The following is a 17,612-nucleotide window of genomic DNA, read 5'->3' on the forward strand; positions in this document are numbered from 1 at the left end:
GTTACTTCTTTTACCCTGTTGCTGTTTGAGATTTGCAACTACATGGACTTCAGTGCAACATTTCACAATAAACAAACATAGGATCAAGACACACGGCTTGTAATAGAAATGAATACAAGAGCAAATCCCATTTAAAACACTGCGGGATATATACTAATTATAGAAAAAGAAATTATTTACAGAATGAACAAAATATACATATGTATGATGTTCTAAAACTAAAGCAGAATGGCAGCTCTATGTGTGTGTTTGTGTGTCTGTGTGTATGTATGTATATATACACATACATACACACATACATATACTTCTCCCCCAAAAGTCTTCATTCAAAGATGCTTGCAAGCTTTCTACTTTAATTTATACCCTTTGTGTTAGCAGAGGATATTAGAAGACTTAAGTATATATTCCATGAAAGTCCCGGTGTTTCTCTGGGATTCTCCATATCCAATCAGCTATTCACATCATCTCTTCCTCTGGGGGTTAAATCCATATTTCCAGCTCAGAGATTTCTTCTTTGCTTGCATTGCTTTATTTTCCCAGGGGACAGTTCCACTCAATCTAACTTTTTATTGTCTTTCGATATCCTCTATTTCAGCAGGGCTGCCCAATCAGGCTGGAGTCTCAACTACCAGCCTAACAAACTCCTGGGCTTCTCTTTTGTGGGGCATTCCATTTTTCTCATATATGCTTCAAGTACATCATATAGTATCCACAGCATTCAGCAACCAACTTTCAACTCCATATTTGTGCAAAGCATCCCTTCAGTCAAACCTGCTCGACTTATTATACTCTTTCTCTATGCGGGGGACAAATAATAATGGATCTTTATAAGTATGAGGGATTTTGAATTGCACAGCAGAAGGAGCAGGCAAACTGAAACTGCCTAATGACGCTGGAGGGGAAGGAGATAGATAACAGAAACCAGGTTGTTCCCTTTTCCTTGGTGCAAAAGGACACTGTTTATGATAGGAGGTGCTAATATCAGTAGAAGGGATGGGGTTGAAGCCTCCTTAGAAACATAGAATTTAGAGACAGTGGGCAGCCCATAGTAAGGCTGCCTTGTTCTGATCAGATGCTACATTCCAGCTATAAAGGTCATGCTATAATTTACATTGACTTTTTAAGTCTTACATATCATTTCAGAGGGTATATAACCTGTAACCTTGTCGGCTTTGGGGTTCTTCTGTGGTGAAGAGCCCAGTGATCTCTCTAGTTGTGTGTACCCATAAAAGGTACTTTGTTGCATCTATCTTCCAGCACTTTGGTTCCTAATTTAAGTGGGCATTTTTCCCACCACACCTAAATCAACAAACATACAATAAACTTTCTCACATTTATCAATTAACTGCTGAAGAGTAAAAATCGGACCTGCACACCTTCTGCCCAGTAATATATATACATACATACATACATACATACATACATACATACATATATATATATATATATATATATTGCACTTTCCAAATTCTGCTCATTTTCACTCTTCTATCAAATTTTATTCATTTTCACTCTCAGCAGTCAGAATTCTGCCAAATACATTCCCAGGCAAACTTAACAAACTAATCTCCCTGTAATTGTTGTATACATTCTTGCTACTATCACCTTTATATAGTGGAACAATAACAGGAGTTTTCCAATTGTCCAGCACAGTTGCAGGTTTCACATATAAAACTCGTCACCGATTCGTCCAACGTTATCAATTACTGAGCATAACAGTTTTTGCAGCTCCAAGGGCAACACTGGAAACAACCACCATACAGATTCCTACTTTCATTCACACTGACAACAACCTAGATGACATCAGTTCATACTTTCTCATGTGCATTTTAGTCCTTTCATTACTTGCATATATTCATCAACTCTACTCCATAAGACCACCTTTAATCAGATCTATGATATCCTTCCTCTTTCTCTTAGGTTCACAGTTGCACAAAATACCTATTTGTCTTTCTTTTGTTTCATTTCAGAAGTTAATTCATATTTTGTACCATTTACTCCTTTCACATTCCATATCACAATTTTCCACATGCCATGGTTACTACTAGATGGCCCACAGATATTAATCTGTACTGGCAAGCATGGCTTTGGTCAGTTAAGGCTTTCTCACAGCACTTTTTAGCAAGGCAGAGGAGGTGTGGATTAGATTACAACACCCAGCTGCACCAATGCCACCTGAACCTTTTTCTGCTACGAATACAGGCAGTATGAGCGCAGGACCTGGTCCTGGGGCTGCAGGTTATGTACATATAAGCTAGAGTAACAACTGTTTAGTATGAATTGCCAGTTGACTGTGAATAACCCTTTTCCTGCTTTGCATTCCTGCTGTGACTTTTCTTCTAATTTGAGTTTTCCTCCAACTAGTAAGCTGCAGTTTCCTAACACTTTCCATGTTTTTGCTCTATTTTTACAAAAGGAAATTGCAACTAAATCGTGTGCTAATCTAACACTACAGATAGCATACTTAGCCTTTATTTATTCTGGAGTAAAAAGAAATATTTATATACTGGTGTTTCCCCAACCCACTATCCTGCAGATGTGTAATGCTACAATCATCATGTCAGCTGGGATAGTGGGAATTCTAGTATAATGCCCTTGTGGAGCACCAGGTTGCAGGAGAGTACAGTGTCACATGTACTAGGGTACATGGCTGGCTGGGGAATTCTGGGAGTTGAAGTCCCCACATCTTAAAGTTGCCAGGTTTGAGAAACACTGGTCTAGTAAGTTATTCTTGCATCCCATTCTACTCAGTGAAATAGAATGCTGTACACATAAAGCCTTAAGATTTAGCTTTGATATTTTTGCATTGTAGTAATAATACTGCTAGCAAAGCAGCATCAACATAAACAGTATATAAAAATCAGATCCTCTGAATCTTTAAAAAGAAAAAAAAAATCCTTTAGTCATTTCCTGAAATGTATGACCTACTGTAAATTTCTACAATCTGAATGTCTGAATAGTCTTTCAAAGGTAATTTGGGAAATGGGAATTTCTCTTTATATAGGAAAATACTTCAAAATCAAGAATGCTGAATACACATTTATTTATTTATTAAATTTGTATGCCACCCATCTCCCCCAGCGGGTGACTCACAATGAAAGTAAAACCCACAAACAGTTAAAAAATAAATATCCCCATTAATTAATTAAAATTAATTAATTTAATTAATTACAATTAATTAATTAATTAATTAAAACGTCAAAGTGCAAAAACAAACCTTGTACCTAAAAAATTAAAAACATTCAAGATGACAGGGGAGTAAAATCAATTACCCCACAAGCCACTTCCACTGGTGTGAGCCCCTATCCGGCCCCCAGGCCATCTGGCATAGCCAAGATTTCACGCTCTTCCTGAATGCCATGAGAGTGGGGGCACAGGGGGTAGATTGTTCCACAAAATGGGGGCCCCAGCAGAAAAGGCCCTCTTCCTAGATCCCACCAGTTGAAATTCCTTGACTGGTGTAGTCTGCAACATGCCCCTTCTGCCGGACTGAGTGGGGTGGGCTGATAAAACAGGGGCGAGACAGCTCCTCAGATAAGCTGGTCCTGTGCTGTGAAGGGCTTTAAAGGTAATAACCAACACCTTGAATTGGACCCGAAAGCAAACTGGCAACCAACGCAGCTCGCATAACAGTGGTGTTATAAGGGCCCCCCGGGGCATTCAGAACTGTCCAAGCCACTGCATTCAGCACCAGCTATAGCTTCCAGATACTCTTCAAGGGTAGCCCCATGTAGAGTGCATTGTAGTAATCCAACTGGGAGGTGACCAGGGCATGAGTGACCATACGGAGGGCCTTCTGATCGAGGAAGGGGTGTAACTTATGCACAACACGAAGTTGAGCAAAGGCCCTCCTAGCCACAACTGCCACCTGCTCTTTGAACAGGAGTCGTGAGTCCAGGAGGACCCCCAGATTACGCACTGGGTCTGTCTGGGGTAGTGCGACCCCATCAAGAACCAAAGATGATAAACTCCTAGATCTTGAGGCTCCCTGTATCCACAGCAACTCCGTCTTACCAGGGTTCAGTTGAAGCCTGTTGTCCCCCATTCAGGCCCCCACAGCTTCCAGGCACCACGAAAGGGTAGCCACAGCATCACTTAGGTCACCTGGGATGGAGATATATAATTGAGTATCATCAGCATAGAGCATACCTGATCCCATGGTGCCAGATGATCTCACCCAACTGTTTCACACAGATGTTAAATAGGAGCGGCAAGAGCACCGAACCCTGAGGCACCCCACAGAGTAGGGGCCATGGGATGGACCTCTCACTCCCTATCAACACCAATCGGGTTCAACCTTGGAGAAAGGAGTTGAACCAGCACAGAACTGTCCCACCCAGCCCCAACTCCTGCAGCAGTCCCAAAAGGATACCATAGTCAATGGTATCGAAAGCCTCCGAGAGGTTAAGAAGAGCAAGGATGGATGCACTACCCTCATCCTGCTCTCGCCAGAGATCATCTAAAAGTGTGACCAATGCTGTTTCTGTCCCATAACTGGGCCTGAAACGTGACTGATAGAGGTCCAGATAATCTGTTTCCTCCAGGATTCTCCTAAGCTGTGCACGACTACCTTTTCCACCACCTTTCCTAAAAAGGGAAAGCGGGAAACTGGACGAAAATTGTCCGAAGAGTGGGATCTAGCAATGGTTTCTGGAGGAGGGGGCGGACCAAATTCTCCTCCCCCTCCTGCAAGGATGAATTGACCACCACCAGTATCCACCATACAGTCACCTCCTTGGTGGCTTTGCCCAACCAGGAGGGACAGGGATCTAAAATACAGGTAGCCACACTAACAGCCCCGAGGACCCTGTTCACTTCCTCAGGGCCAACGGGATCAAACTGTTCCCAGATAACTGGGTAAGACCACTCCCCGGGCATCTCCACTGGACCCGCCTCATGCTTAACCTCCAACTGAGAATGGATCTGAGCAATTTTATCTTTCAGGTGTTCAGCAAATTCCTCTGCATGGCCCTGTAAATAGTCCTCTGAGCCCTCACCCAGGAGGGACTGACTGACCCTTAACAGGGCTACCGGGTGACACTCTGAGGATGCAATAAGGGCAGAGAAATAATGATGTTTCGCCACCCTTACTGCCACGAGGTAGACCTTAATAGCTGCTCTAAACCGTGTTCGGTCGGACTCATTTTTAGTTTTCCGCCAGCAGTGCTCAAGACATCTCTTGGCCCTTTCTAGCTCCCTTAACTCCTCCATAAACCACGGGGAGTGCCGGGGGCAATGGGCCAAGAGAGGCTGCAGAGGCGCGATCCTGTCCAAAGCCCCAGCCACCTCCTTATTCCAGGCTATGGCCAGGGCCTCCACTGGACCGTGCAGCAAGGCCTCAGGAACAACTCCCAGCTCCCCTTGGAACCCTTGCGGGTCCATCAGTCGCCCGGGTGGACCGTTCGAATAGGCCCTGCCTCCCTGCGGAGGGGGGCAGCATAGGAGAATTTCAAGGCCACCAGGGAGTGGTCTGACCATGACAGAGGGGATAATATCAAATTCCCCACCAAATCACACTGCCACTGCTCCGACAAGAAAACCATGTCTGGAGTGTGACCACTGTCCCAAGTTGGGCCATAGATGACCTGGGATAGGCCCATGGCCACCATGGTAGCCATGGATCCCCGAGCCACCTCCGAGGTCAGCCCCAGGGACGGCAGATTAAAGTCCCCCAAGACCATAAGCCTGGGGAACTCCACTGCCAACCCCAAGGTGGCCTCCAGCAGCTCAGGCAAGGAGGTTTCCACGCAGCAGGTAGGCTGGTACAGAAGCAACACTTGCAACTGATTCCATGTGCCCAACCTCAGGAACAGGCTGTCACATTCAGCAACTTGTAGAGTAGAGCCCCTGAAGGCCAGCAGAGATTCCCAGATGACCACTGCCACACCCCATCCCCTGCCCTGGGGACTTGGCTGGTGCCAAACCCTAAACCCAGCTGGACACAATTCCAAAAGGGCAACACCTCCTTCTGGTGTCAGCCAGGTCTCAGTAATGCATACCAAGTTGGCCTGCTCCTCCCCAATAAGGACATGAATAAGGGGGGCCTTATAATTGACTGACCTGGCATTCATCAGCACCAGCCAAAAGCCTGGGCCTCTGAAGACCTGGTGACCATGGTCTGGGCTTGAGTCCAGTGGACCAGAACACACCACTGGTATAACACATTGGGGGCATCTTCCCCTGGAACAGCCTGCCCTCTGGTTCCCATTATAGCATCCCATGTTCATCACCACTTGAATACCTGCCCTGAATCGCCCAAGGTGATTCTCCACCCACCCTCTTGACCTCCGACCTAAGGGGCCTGCCATACCACAAACCGTACAGGGCGAGAGGGGAATATGGGAGCGGGGGGGATGAGCCCATGTGACACTTCAGCTATCCGCTCTCAGCACCAACAGGGGGTTAGTCACCCCAACTCCCCCTTCCCTAACACACTCCTTCTCTCAACTGGCCTCTCTCACTAGCTGGTGAGAAGAGGGTGACATCCATTCTTACCCTCTTCCCGCCTCACATCCGGGCAGAGGGTAGCACATTCATCCAACATCCACACACCCCTCACCAATGCACCCCACAACCACTCTAGTCCCCCTGGCCTCTTCTCTGGGGGTAAGGGAAGCTCCCTTGCCATATCAGGGGCTAGAGCCCAGAACCGCCGAGGTCCTAATCCCTCTATAGGTTTTGGGCACTTTGGACCCTTGGGCTCTGGCCTCCACTCCACCGTCGCAATCGGGTCCACCTCAGCCTTGTCCCTGGTGCTCTCATCACTGGCGTCCCGCTGCTGTCGCCAATGCTCTCACCGCCAGTGCTGCTGCTGAAACTAACAACATTGGGCTTGGGCCTTGGCCCTGCAGACATTCCCGGCCTGACTGGACCGACTCTCAACTCCGTCGTCGCCACACTCGGGCCCAAGCGTTGTTCCTGGCCCAGACAGCATGGCCTCGGCAGCCGCCACCAGCACTCTCCTGCCACCGCCGCAACCGTCACAGCCACCATCGTCCCCCTGGGTTCAAGCACCACCCACTGCCACACTCGCCCCCGTTGCCCACGTCTTCTCCTCGCTGTCCTCAGCCCAGCCACCACCACCACAACTCTCCTCCCCGCCACGATGGCCAGCATCAGATGGAGGTAATGCCGGGGGTTCTCTACATTCACCCTGCATTCACATTCAAATCCCATGCCTCTGACTCTCCTAACCCCCATGCTGGTATGGTTGGGAGCTTGGTAATTGCTGGTTATGGCTAGAGCTACGCACTCGGCATCCGCTCCCTGCCACCATCTTGAAAGCAGTCAAGTATTTAAACACATATGCAAAAATACCAGTATGCTTATCTCAGAAATTACTGTATCATTTAATACTGCAGGAGTAATTTGTCAAAGCCAGAATGGGAAGTTTTTTCAGCTCCAAGGCCAACACTGGAAGCAAATTACATGCTGAGGGACTGTACCTGTTTTTCCATATTTAATAACCATAAATGATTTTAAAAGGTTTGCATGGGCATGGATAGCAGCAAACCACAACTAATGTACAATGATGCACATATGAAACATTAGTCTTATTCTGCTGCTTTTCCAGCTAAATATGGAAAATCTTAAATCAGTCCATCTTAAAAATAGAAGATGGGTTTAAAACCCTTAGCCAGGATGCAAAGAACTATGAAACTAGTAATCTTAGTGCATGTGAATACACTAATGAAATAAAGCACATTATTTTCTTGGTGTGAAAATAGTAGCCAGGAGAAAGGCTAAGCATGCTTGAGACAATGAGAGGGAGAAGGAGTTTAATTTCTATCTCCTTGACAAAATCCCAACTAAGATAACTAAGTCCAAAAAACTAGGGGGGTCCCTTTTGAGACATTTGCCATGTCCTCATTCCTTCTGCAGACTCAGCTGCCTCTTATCTGACTGTTGTCTAGTCTGCGGCCTTCCTCCTGTCTCCCAAGGTCATTCCCTCATTTCCACTACCATTACAAAAAGACAGCTAACATCTGGCTAGGATTTCTGGGAGCTGTAATCCCAACTTTTCTGCCAGACACACAGTTGGGCAGGGTTGAACTAGCAGCAGGCTCAACTATTTTCCAGCTTTAGCATCCTTCCTTGAGAAAATAAGAAAGTCTGGCTCTTAAGAAACTTTCTCTACTGACTCCAAACAGCTCCAAGTGACCCTTAACAAAGGGATTGCCATCTAAGGGCACACTTAACATTTTGAAGGAGTTTGAGGCTCCACTGGCAAATGGAGGGGACCAGAATATTTTTATCCCAGTTTGGAGGAGAGGTTTTTTGGTCATCATTTGTTTTTGTTTTCCAAAATCTATGTTAATCCTCTTTTAGGAACTTATGTCTCAATATGTCAGAACAGTGCACTATTAATTTTCAGTAATCGGAGTTAGGAAGTTTGGGGGATTAGGAAAAAAAGCAGCTCTAGTTCGCATGCAACTAAGGGACCAGGTGTTGCCCACCTGATTTTGAGTGTCTGCTCTGTGATCTTTGCAAGATGCTACACAAATTGTCTAACAGCGGTAAATGCACATGGCAGAAATAGTGTTACAATGGTCCTGATTTGACACTTCTACAATCTGGCTGGTACATTTTCTTTTTTGTTTTGTTTCTAAGACACTTCCAATATTAATGGCCCTCGGGCAAAATTTAATTTGTATGCATGCTTCATTTAAATGCAAATAAAATGTGACCCTTTTTCTTCCCTAAGGGAACTGTGGCAGCCTGAAGCGGCCATCCTGGCATACCATTAAACAAGATTCTGGTTTTTCCAAACAATGGTTTGTCAGATTAATGTAGCCAAATACTATATATCTTTATTCAGTATCTATTTGCACAGAGTTTAAAGGAACTTCTTCCAAGCATGTGTGCACAAGATTGCAGCTTTAGAGCAGAATTCTATGTTCATCTATTCAAAAATCCCATTCCACTCTTTTCAGCTAAGTGTGTATATTACTGAAATTAATAACAGCAATCCTCAGTGAAGAATGGGGAAGGGAGCCAGAAGTAGTATGTTATCTGCCACTTTCTAGAACCTATGGCTTATCCCAGCAAGAGGGAAAAGTAAAAGTGGCAACTCAGTGGTAAAGCAACTGTTTTATACAAGGTTTGATCCCTGGCATCTCCAAAAGAGCAAGAAATATTCTGCACAAAAGAGCTAAACTGGATGGACCAATTATCTGATTTGGGATAAGGCAGCTTCTCATGTTCCTATAGGATGTACAGACTTAGCTTTTTTGTCATTTACTTTAAGTGATTTCCTTCTTTCCACTGGTTTCAACAAAAGGGAAAATACCAGCTCCAGACTACAAAAGTGAGGACCACAATCCTAGGACCACTGAGGGAAACGAAGAACCCTTGGATCCAAGGGTGTCATTTCCCTGCTCCTGAAATGATCCATTCTGAGCCTATCACCAGCAAAAATACTACAGTAGTAGGCCTTTGCTCAAACAGGCATACAGCTGAATAGCATGCCCACTTTATCCTTTCCAATGACCACATTGCTTATTTCCAGTCCTTTTATCTTAACTAAACCTCCGAACAATGATGAGGACTTGCAAAAAATTAATGTTTTTAGTATACATACCTCTCTCGTCACCAGATTTAGACAATCTGCCCTACACTGTGCTTTACAAAGTTGGTAAGGAGCACTGTAGTAACACACTCTTCCCACATGTCTGATTTCCTCTGATCTTTAGGGCAAGAACTTTGTTCTACTATATAGCCACTCCCAACCTGGGTAGGGATGATGATGACGATGACGACAATTTTTCCTTTGAGAATTCACAGGAATTTCACCCCAACAACCCCATTGGCTGAGCAAGTGACTGGTCCACACTTACCCAGTAAGTTCTGTATTTTAGCAGAGACCTGAACCTAAGCCTCCCTAGTCTAACTCTTTAATCACTATACTATTCTAGCTAGATCCATATATGGTGAAAATACTGTAAATAATTATCAGAAAAAGTAGTAATTGTAGCTTTTCTTTTTAGGCTAGACAACTTTCTCCAAAATCAGCTTTCAATTCTGAATAAAGCACCAACTATTTTTCAAACATGACTTGGATTTAATCAGATATTAGGCAGTCTCTAATAATAGAAAACGTTCTGACTTCTATATGAAGCCAGTGGAGAAGGAACCATACAATAACTTTCTTTGAATGTAGCCACTTCAAAAAGGTCTTTTATTCAATACATTTTACACAGCTGCAAGCAACTGCAGAATCCTGGTTGCCATGGGATACTGGCACCCTGTTGCATTGGACCCTCATTCCTAAACTAGTGCAGAAATGTTCACTTTCAAATCCAGCTACATCATTCAAATGGAAACTGATATATGGAGCAGTGTGCAGCCTGTGCAGAAAACACGTGGCCCTAAAACATAACATGATTTGTTTCTGCTTAGGGTAAGAGGCATACTTGCCCATCTTAACTTAATCGAATGAATAATTCAGGCTTGTTCAACAAACTATAGTTTAGTTCTATGTGTGGATGCAGTGTTCTCTCAAACGGCCTAGAAGTTACTTAAGGCACCCTTTTCACGCATTCCAGCAAAACAGTGTAGCAAATCCATTGAACCATTTAAATGTTTAGCTATTTATGTAATAGCATGACAACTTTAATTAGGAGCACCACATCTTTAATTAGTTAAATGTTTTCTTCCTCACACATACAATTGCTGTTGTTGTTGTTTTTTAAATGCACCTGATAGATACATTGCCTTCCATATTTCATCCTATTTACAAATTTACTGACCCTCAAAATCCAATATCGATCTTAGGTTTACTTTGATCAATACTAATCTGTGTGATAAATTAGTCTTTGCATTGACCTCAGCAAAAGTCACTACATACCTATGAGTAAAGCAGAACAAAATATATTTAATTAGAGATAACTAAATGTTTGTGTTCTCCCTCCCAACAACTTGATGTGAAATGACCATTTATTATTTTAAAAGCTAAAACATAAATCTAATTCTCATAATAGCACAATCTTTATATATATTCATTTTTAACAAACTGAAGTCCCTCTCTATTCTTCTGATGTAAATAAACTTGTACCACATTAGATCCAGCTAGCTTAATAAAAAGAACATTTAATTTTGATCAAGCTATTAATATCTACCTTGTTCTCCCTTAAGGAGAATAATTTGTTTCCTTTTTCTATAAAGAAGGCAGAGTTTACGGGTTAGAAATAAATTCAGCAAATGCTGAATTAATGCTGATGTATTTCCAAATAGAGAAACTGTATGATGGCTATTACCACTATGCTAAAGATGCATACATGATGTGAGGTACAGTAGTTCAAATCCAGAGTCTTGTGACACCTTAACAAATGTATTATCACTTAAACTTTCTGTAATCCCAATCTGCTTCATCAGAAGCATGGAGTATGATGTAGAAGGAAGAGAAAGGAAGGTATGGTGAAAAGAGAAGCAAGAGTTACTTATCAATAAACAATCAGTAGTCAGGTATGGCACAAATACTTTGCACTGAGCAGCTGGCTATCATGCATAGAAACTTGGTCTCTATTTAATCCAAATTATGTTAAATCCCTTGAGGAAATGTAGCTCAGCTGTTTTGGTATGGAATCAGTTATTCTGTCATTGACTGCAGTGGCCTCTGTCACTGATCCTAAAGTCAATGACAGAATGTCCCAGAGAGCTGAAATTATTTTTTGCTATTGCCATTGTTTGGATATTGACAGCTAGGTCTTGAAACTACTCCAGAAGAAGGCCAGAGGCATCATTGTTCTCTCTTCTTCAATACCACCTGCATGATTCCTCCAGCCCATCACAGTACTATTCTTCCAACATGGCTACCAATCACAAATAAACTCTGATAGTAACTAGTAATTCATTACTAAAACACACTAGTAATTCATCAGCTCCAATCATCATATCACCTGGATTTATCTTCTCAGGTTGCCAACAATCCAATGGAAATAGTTCTGTATCAATCCCCATGTAGTTACATCCTTAGCAAACAACCAGCATATCTTGGCCTAATGTGACTCTTGGCCTAATTTCAACAATTCTGAACAAAGGATTGGTTCAGACTTTTGGTGAGGTCTACTTTTTCCTTCCTTGCAGCCCACTACTTAGGTGCAGAAAAGAAGGTGCTTCAAAGAGTAAAACAGTAATCCTAGAAAAGAAAGCAGGGCTTTGATCATTTTGGGATCCAGCCATTGTTTGCTAATCTCCAGTCTGCTGTTTTCCACTATATTGTTTTTCAGATACTTGTGCTATACAACTTATATCAGTTTGTATTCTTAAAGGAAACTAGAATTCCTATTGAATACCTTGAGTATGGGATATTTATAAAATCTGATAGAGCAAACTTGATTCTGATTCTACATAATTGTAGCAATAGTTCTTACAGCCTGAATCTATGTATGTTGACACAGAAATAAATCATTTAATAAATAATTTCAACAGGACTCATTGGGGTGTAGGTGTGGCAAGGAGAGATTTCCCAGGGGTACAAATATATGTATATATTTCCATTTCCATTATATATGATATAAACTTATAACATAAGGTTATACAAACTTGAATTAAATACAATGCACATCTCCCTGTGAAAAAGCACCATGAATTCAGTAGGACTTGTACTGAACTGTCAGAGACCTTTAACAACCTATCTCTTTTTAATAGTATAGCCTATTTTACTATTTTTCTAGACTTGAAAATATACCAGTGGCTATTTGATTAAACAGTTATAGCCAGATATGAAAAATGACTTGAATAGTATTAAGAGATTGCATAATATGGAGCAATTTTATCATATCTTCATGATCTATGAAATCTCATTCCATAGATGCAGTAGAGAAGCTAAAACAATGTGATAATAGCCCATACTGAATTATCACTTGCAGCACAATCCATAAGAACAAATTATTAGTTCAAAGCAATAAAATTCTTCTTGTTCAGCAGTACCAATAAAAGCCATTCCATTAGCAAAATATATAAGCAAACAATATAAAATGTTATGTCTATTACTCAGCCTTTTCACTTAGACCCGTGTGGTTGTTAGAAGCCACCCAACTAATTTGTAGAGCATATAAAAATAGTAAGGAAGGAAAATATTTTCAAGATAGAGACTGCTTTCTTATACGGCACAATAATAAGCCAGAATTCCAGAAAATACTAGCTAACTATAAACAAACTACAGGCCAGTTCATGCATTTGCTCCTTTTTGCCCATCCCATCAATGAGAATGGCTAAACTAAAAACACAGAATGTTGTCTGAACTGCATGTATAAATTCTTGTCTAGCACATTAAACAACATCACAAGGCTGGATTGAAAGTCTAAATCAGTGTTTCTCAACCTTGGCAACTTTAAGATGTGTGCACCAGAAAACACTGGTCTAGATCACATAATAAAATGTAACTTAGGATCAACTGCAACAGCATGAATGATTCAGCATTGATTTGTAGCATTCTTGTCTTTTGCTGATAAATGAGTCTGAAACAAAGAGGAGGTAGAGTGACAAGAGATGCTTACACAGCAGTAGCTACAAAATGATTCATGTAAGTAAAGCCAGCAGGAATTTATTACAACTGGAAGATATTTGGAATTTTTTTTAAAGGAGAATCCATGTTAGAACCATATTTCTGACATACTTGTTTTTTTACAGCTTTGGAAACAATTCAAAAGAAGTGCTTTTGGATGTTGCATGAGCACAACTTTCTGCTATTCATTAAAGCAGCCCATTTTTTTTTAGACTTCTGGGCAACCTTTTTAAAGCTGCTGCTGCTTTAAAAGTCATACTAACATTAATTAGTAGATACCCTAAAAGAGCAGAATATTTTTTCCAGGTTTATGGGGAAGCCTAGAAGAAAAATCAGGCTATTAATGAACATCAGAAAAGTGCATCCTGTCGGCTCAAAAAAAAACAAAAAAAACCCACTTTCTGGAATATTTTCTAGAACTGCCACACAATCCCAAGCAAATGAGATGTTACCGACAGGGTCACATTCAAGTTCCAACTCACTCCAAAGCATCTTCTGGAGATCAAATCCAAAACCCTGAACAGCCCTATAAAATATGAATAAAGCAACAAGTTTCTGTTCATTATTTGAAAATAAGTTCCAGCAGTCTGAGGATACTTTTCTGCTGGAGCTACAGTTGAGCTGCTCTTTCGCTCGCCTATGCACACACATCTGTGGCAGGACTACTACACCAAAATTACACTGTCCCACCTCCAAAAGAGCCAGCTTTTAGCAGGAAGAACAAATTGTTGCTGGTCCTTGTCTAGATCGTGTACTACAGTTCCCAGAATCTTTGACCAATGGTTGCCTGACAATTATAGCCAAAACATCTGAAGGATATCAGACAAACTACACCTGGAATACGCTGTGTTTTAGCTTTGGTGCAATTGTATTTCATCAGATTAAGAAAAGGGTAGAAAGTAGAGTGACAGTAGGGAACTTGTATAAGGTTGGAAGGGTTTAAAATGTTAAAAATAACAACTTTTTAGAAATGCATATTAGAGAAATGTAATTGAGACTCAGAACAGGTTCCACTAAACTCATCTGCTCAAACCTTCCTGTATTTATATGAAGTAGTCCCCCATTCCCCAATTAGTGCCTCCAAAGGGGTTCAAAATGCAGCTCCCAACATCTGTTATCAAGAAACTTGATAGGGATGATGGGAATTGTGGCCTTTGAGGGGCACCAGATTGGGGAAAACTTAATTAGCCTCCAAAATCACAAACAAAGCACAAGAGGAGCTAACAAGTATTATACCCAGGGGTAATATCTGGGGTAGCCTAGCTGAGTGTTTCTCAACTTTGACAACTTTAAGATGTGTGGACCTAAACTCCCAGCATGCTGGCTGGGGAATTCTGGGAGTTGAACTCCACACGTCTTAGAGTTGCGAAGGTTGAGAAACCCTGGCCTAGATCACAATACCTAATACACTCACCTGGGAAAAAATATCGGTGAATTCAGTGGGAATTGAAAGCATTACTCAGGATAATACTGTAAGGTTGCAATCTTAGGCACAACATAAATTCAGAGTGAACCCAACTGAATAACAGTACTGTATACTCAAACATTCTGCACAGCCCTGAATGCTTTTGAGGACACACCTGACTCTTCTCTTCAGAGACCAGGCCAAGGATTCGTCCAGTCCAGCGTTTTATGTCACCTACCACAGCTGGCCGCGTTGGGGAAGCGCCCAAACCTCGCCTGGAGGACCACAGGCAAGCATTCCCCCCTCCACCGTCACCAACTACGCAAGGCACTCTCTTTATTACGATGAAGGAACTTGCCCCAGGAGACCGTGGCAGAACTGAAGCCACGCCCACCTGCTCCCTCGTCATTGCGAGTCTGAGACAGCTAGGAAAATCTCCGTCTGCTCGGAACTTGCCTCGGTCTTTTCGCCTTCTGCGGAGGTTGCGCGCGCGCAGTGCGGCAGACAGTACTTACCTCGCTGCTGGGGCAGGTGCTGTCTCGCCTCCCTTCGGGTTCGGGTTGCTTGCTTGCCCTCAGATCTTCTCACGCGCCGACCCGGTTCTGCTTCGCCGCAGTTCTCCCTCTGAAGACGCGCCACCCTCCCGCTTCGCCTTCTTTCTGACCGCCTCGCGCGCGCTCTCTCCCTTCCCAGCCGCAATGCAGCTTCCCCGCAGGACCGGGGCCCGACTGGCTTGCTGGGCGACGGCTCGCGAGGCCACTTCCCCAGCGCCTCCGCCTGTTTCAGCCGCTGCACCATCCGAGCGGGGCTGGAAATAGCGATCGCGTGCGAGTGCCGAGCCCCGTCCCTGGCAAAGATCCTGGTTGGACTCTTCTAGCTTGGGGACATGATTTAACTTTGTGGCCCCTCCGTGCCGGGCTCCTGACATCAATCGCTTGCCGCGGTCAGCGACTCTGCACTGGCGCTGCGAACTTGCGTTACCAGGAAGCCGGGCGTGTAACAGCGGGACACTTGGTGGAATGCCAGGAGAAGCCGGAATAATTGCGGGAAGTTATGCCGAACTTCCGATAACGAGCTACATTCTCCGGTCATCTGGCCACTGCCTGGGTCCAGCAATCAGTCTGTCTCTCACACACACTCACACGCTCACATACACAAACGCCCCCGGGGACGAGTCTTGAAGGGTGCATTTCTTTTGTGGTGTTGTAATCCGTGTATCCCATTAAGCCTAATGTTCTTGCGTGGCTCTAAGGCAACCCCCTTTTGGTATCAAAGCAGAATTCAAACCGAGTCTCTTAACCTGGACTTCCAGATACTGTACTTGGCTGACAGGGAGAACAGAAAATGTTTTTCCCACCCCACGTTCATTTCAGTCAAACTCTCAGCTGTGCGAAAACAATCCCACAGCTTTATTCCTCCATTGTAGTAAAAGTGCAATGGGAATAAAGACCATGACATATCTCCTTTTTTTGGCAACCCAGTTCTAGCAAACAAGGCTCCTTAGCTGGCTGGAATTTTTAAACAGGAGCATTTCACACTTCAACCTTTTCTGCATGCTGGCTGGAGGATTCTGGGAGTTGAAGTACACACATCTTAAAGTTGCCAAGGTTGAGAAACTGATGTAAGGTTTTTGTTTTACCTGTTTTACCACCTTCTGAGATGTCTCTTCCACTTCCCAGTTTATCCCACAATTCTGGGACTTCGTGGTGATCTCCCATCCAAGGGTAAATCAGATATATCCCTGGTTATCTTTTCAAGAATAGCCAAGATCTGCTGCATAAGGCTTGTATAATTTAAAAAGGACTCCTCCTCCCCTAAAAAAGGTGTGAGCATGTCCATTAGGTTTGCATGTGAAAGGTCTGTTGTTTTAATCAAGCTTTTATTGAAATGCTCCTACAAAGCAACACTCTGGGTCAAAAGTGGTGCTTTTCTTCAAGGGGCAGATCAGAACAGATTCACTGCTGTGATCCAGGCTCTACCAGGAATTTTTGCAGAGGCCCATTTCTAGCAGCGCAAAGCAGCTGACCAGATAGAATTGTTCCACTTAATGTGCTTTCGCCCAAAGTGGAAAGAATCCAAATTAAGGTAACACCTTGGATAGCAACATGACCACTCCAGATAGCCACAGAAAGTTGAGTGGCAGAGAATGGAAAACTGTGGGGACGAAGGGTGAAATATCTGGGGGGGAAAACCTGATCAATACATTGCAGGAAAGTAGTACAATATTTTGTTTCAGATGCACATAAGATATGCAGCTCAGTGCACACATACAAAGTCTTTCATTATCATCATTATGCCTATTACTGCTTTATTTGTTATCCATTTTTCTAACCCAGCCCAGCCTTATGACATTTTTTGACAGGCTATTAGTATTTAACATTCAGCAGTTTCTAGGTTTTGCACTATACTTTAGATTACTGACTTTTAGTTTATAGTAATATTTTAATGTCTATATTTACTTTTCAATTTTTTTATTTCTTATGTTGTAACACCATTCCCTTGATGTGTGTGAAACTTGAGAGTTTTTTTATTATGTGCCATCAATTTGTTTTCAACTCTTATTGACCACATAGACAATCTAGCCCTAACCTGTTCAATTTTTTATATTTTGATTGCTTTTTAATTAATAACAAAAAGGAAAGACACAAAAATAATAATACATAAGAAGAAAGAAAATATTAAAAGGTGATATTACAAAAA

The 17,612-nt window shown here is 42.8% G+C and overlaps 1 protein-coding gene and 1 pseudogene across 1 annotated transcript in view; both read right to left on the minus strand.

Annotated features, from left to right (window-relative positions):
- Positions 1–15,565, minus strand: part of THSD7A (thrombospondin type 1 domain containing 7A) — a 288,430-nt gene extending 272,865 nt beyond the window's left edge. Inside the window, exon 1 of the mRNA XM_088150654.1 lies at positions 15,428–15,565. The gene's annotated coding sequence lies outside the window, so the exon portion shown is untranslated. The remainder of the gene's footprint in view (positions 1–15,427) is intronic.
- On the minus strand, positions 1,663–6,071 carry LOC148214583 (uncharacterized; annotated as a pseudogene).
- Positions 15,566–17,612: the final 2,047 nt, after the last annotated feature.

This window comes from Python bivittatus, unplaced genomic scaffold, assembly GCF_059951505.1.
Source record: "Python bivittatus isolate LINGU-HERP-01145 unplaced genomic scaffold, Pbiv_v1 ctg000610_np1212, whole genome shotgun sequence".
NCBI lineage: Eukaryota > Metazoa > Chordata > Lepidosauria > Squamata > Pythonidae > Python > Python bivittatus.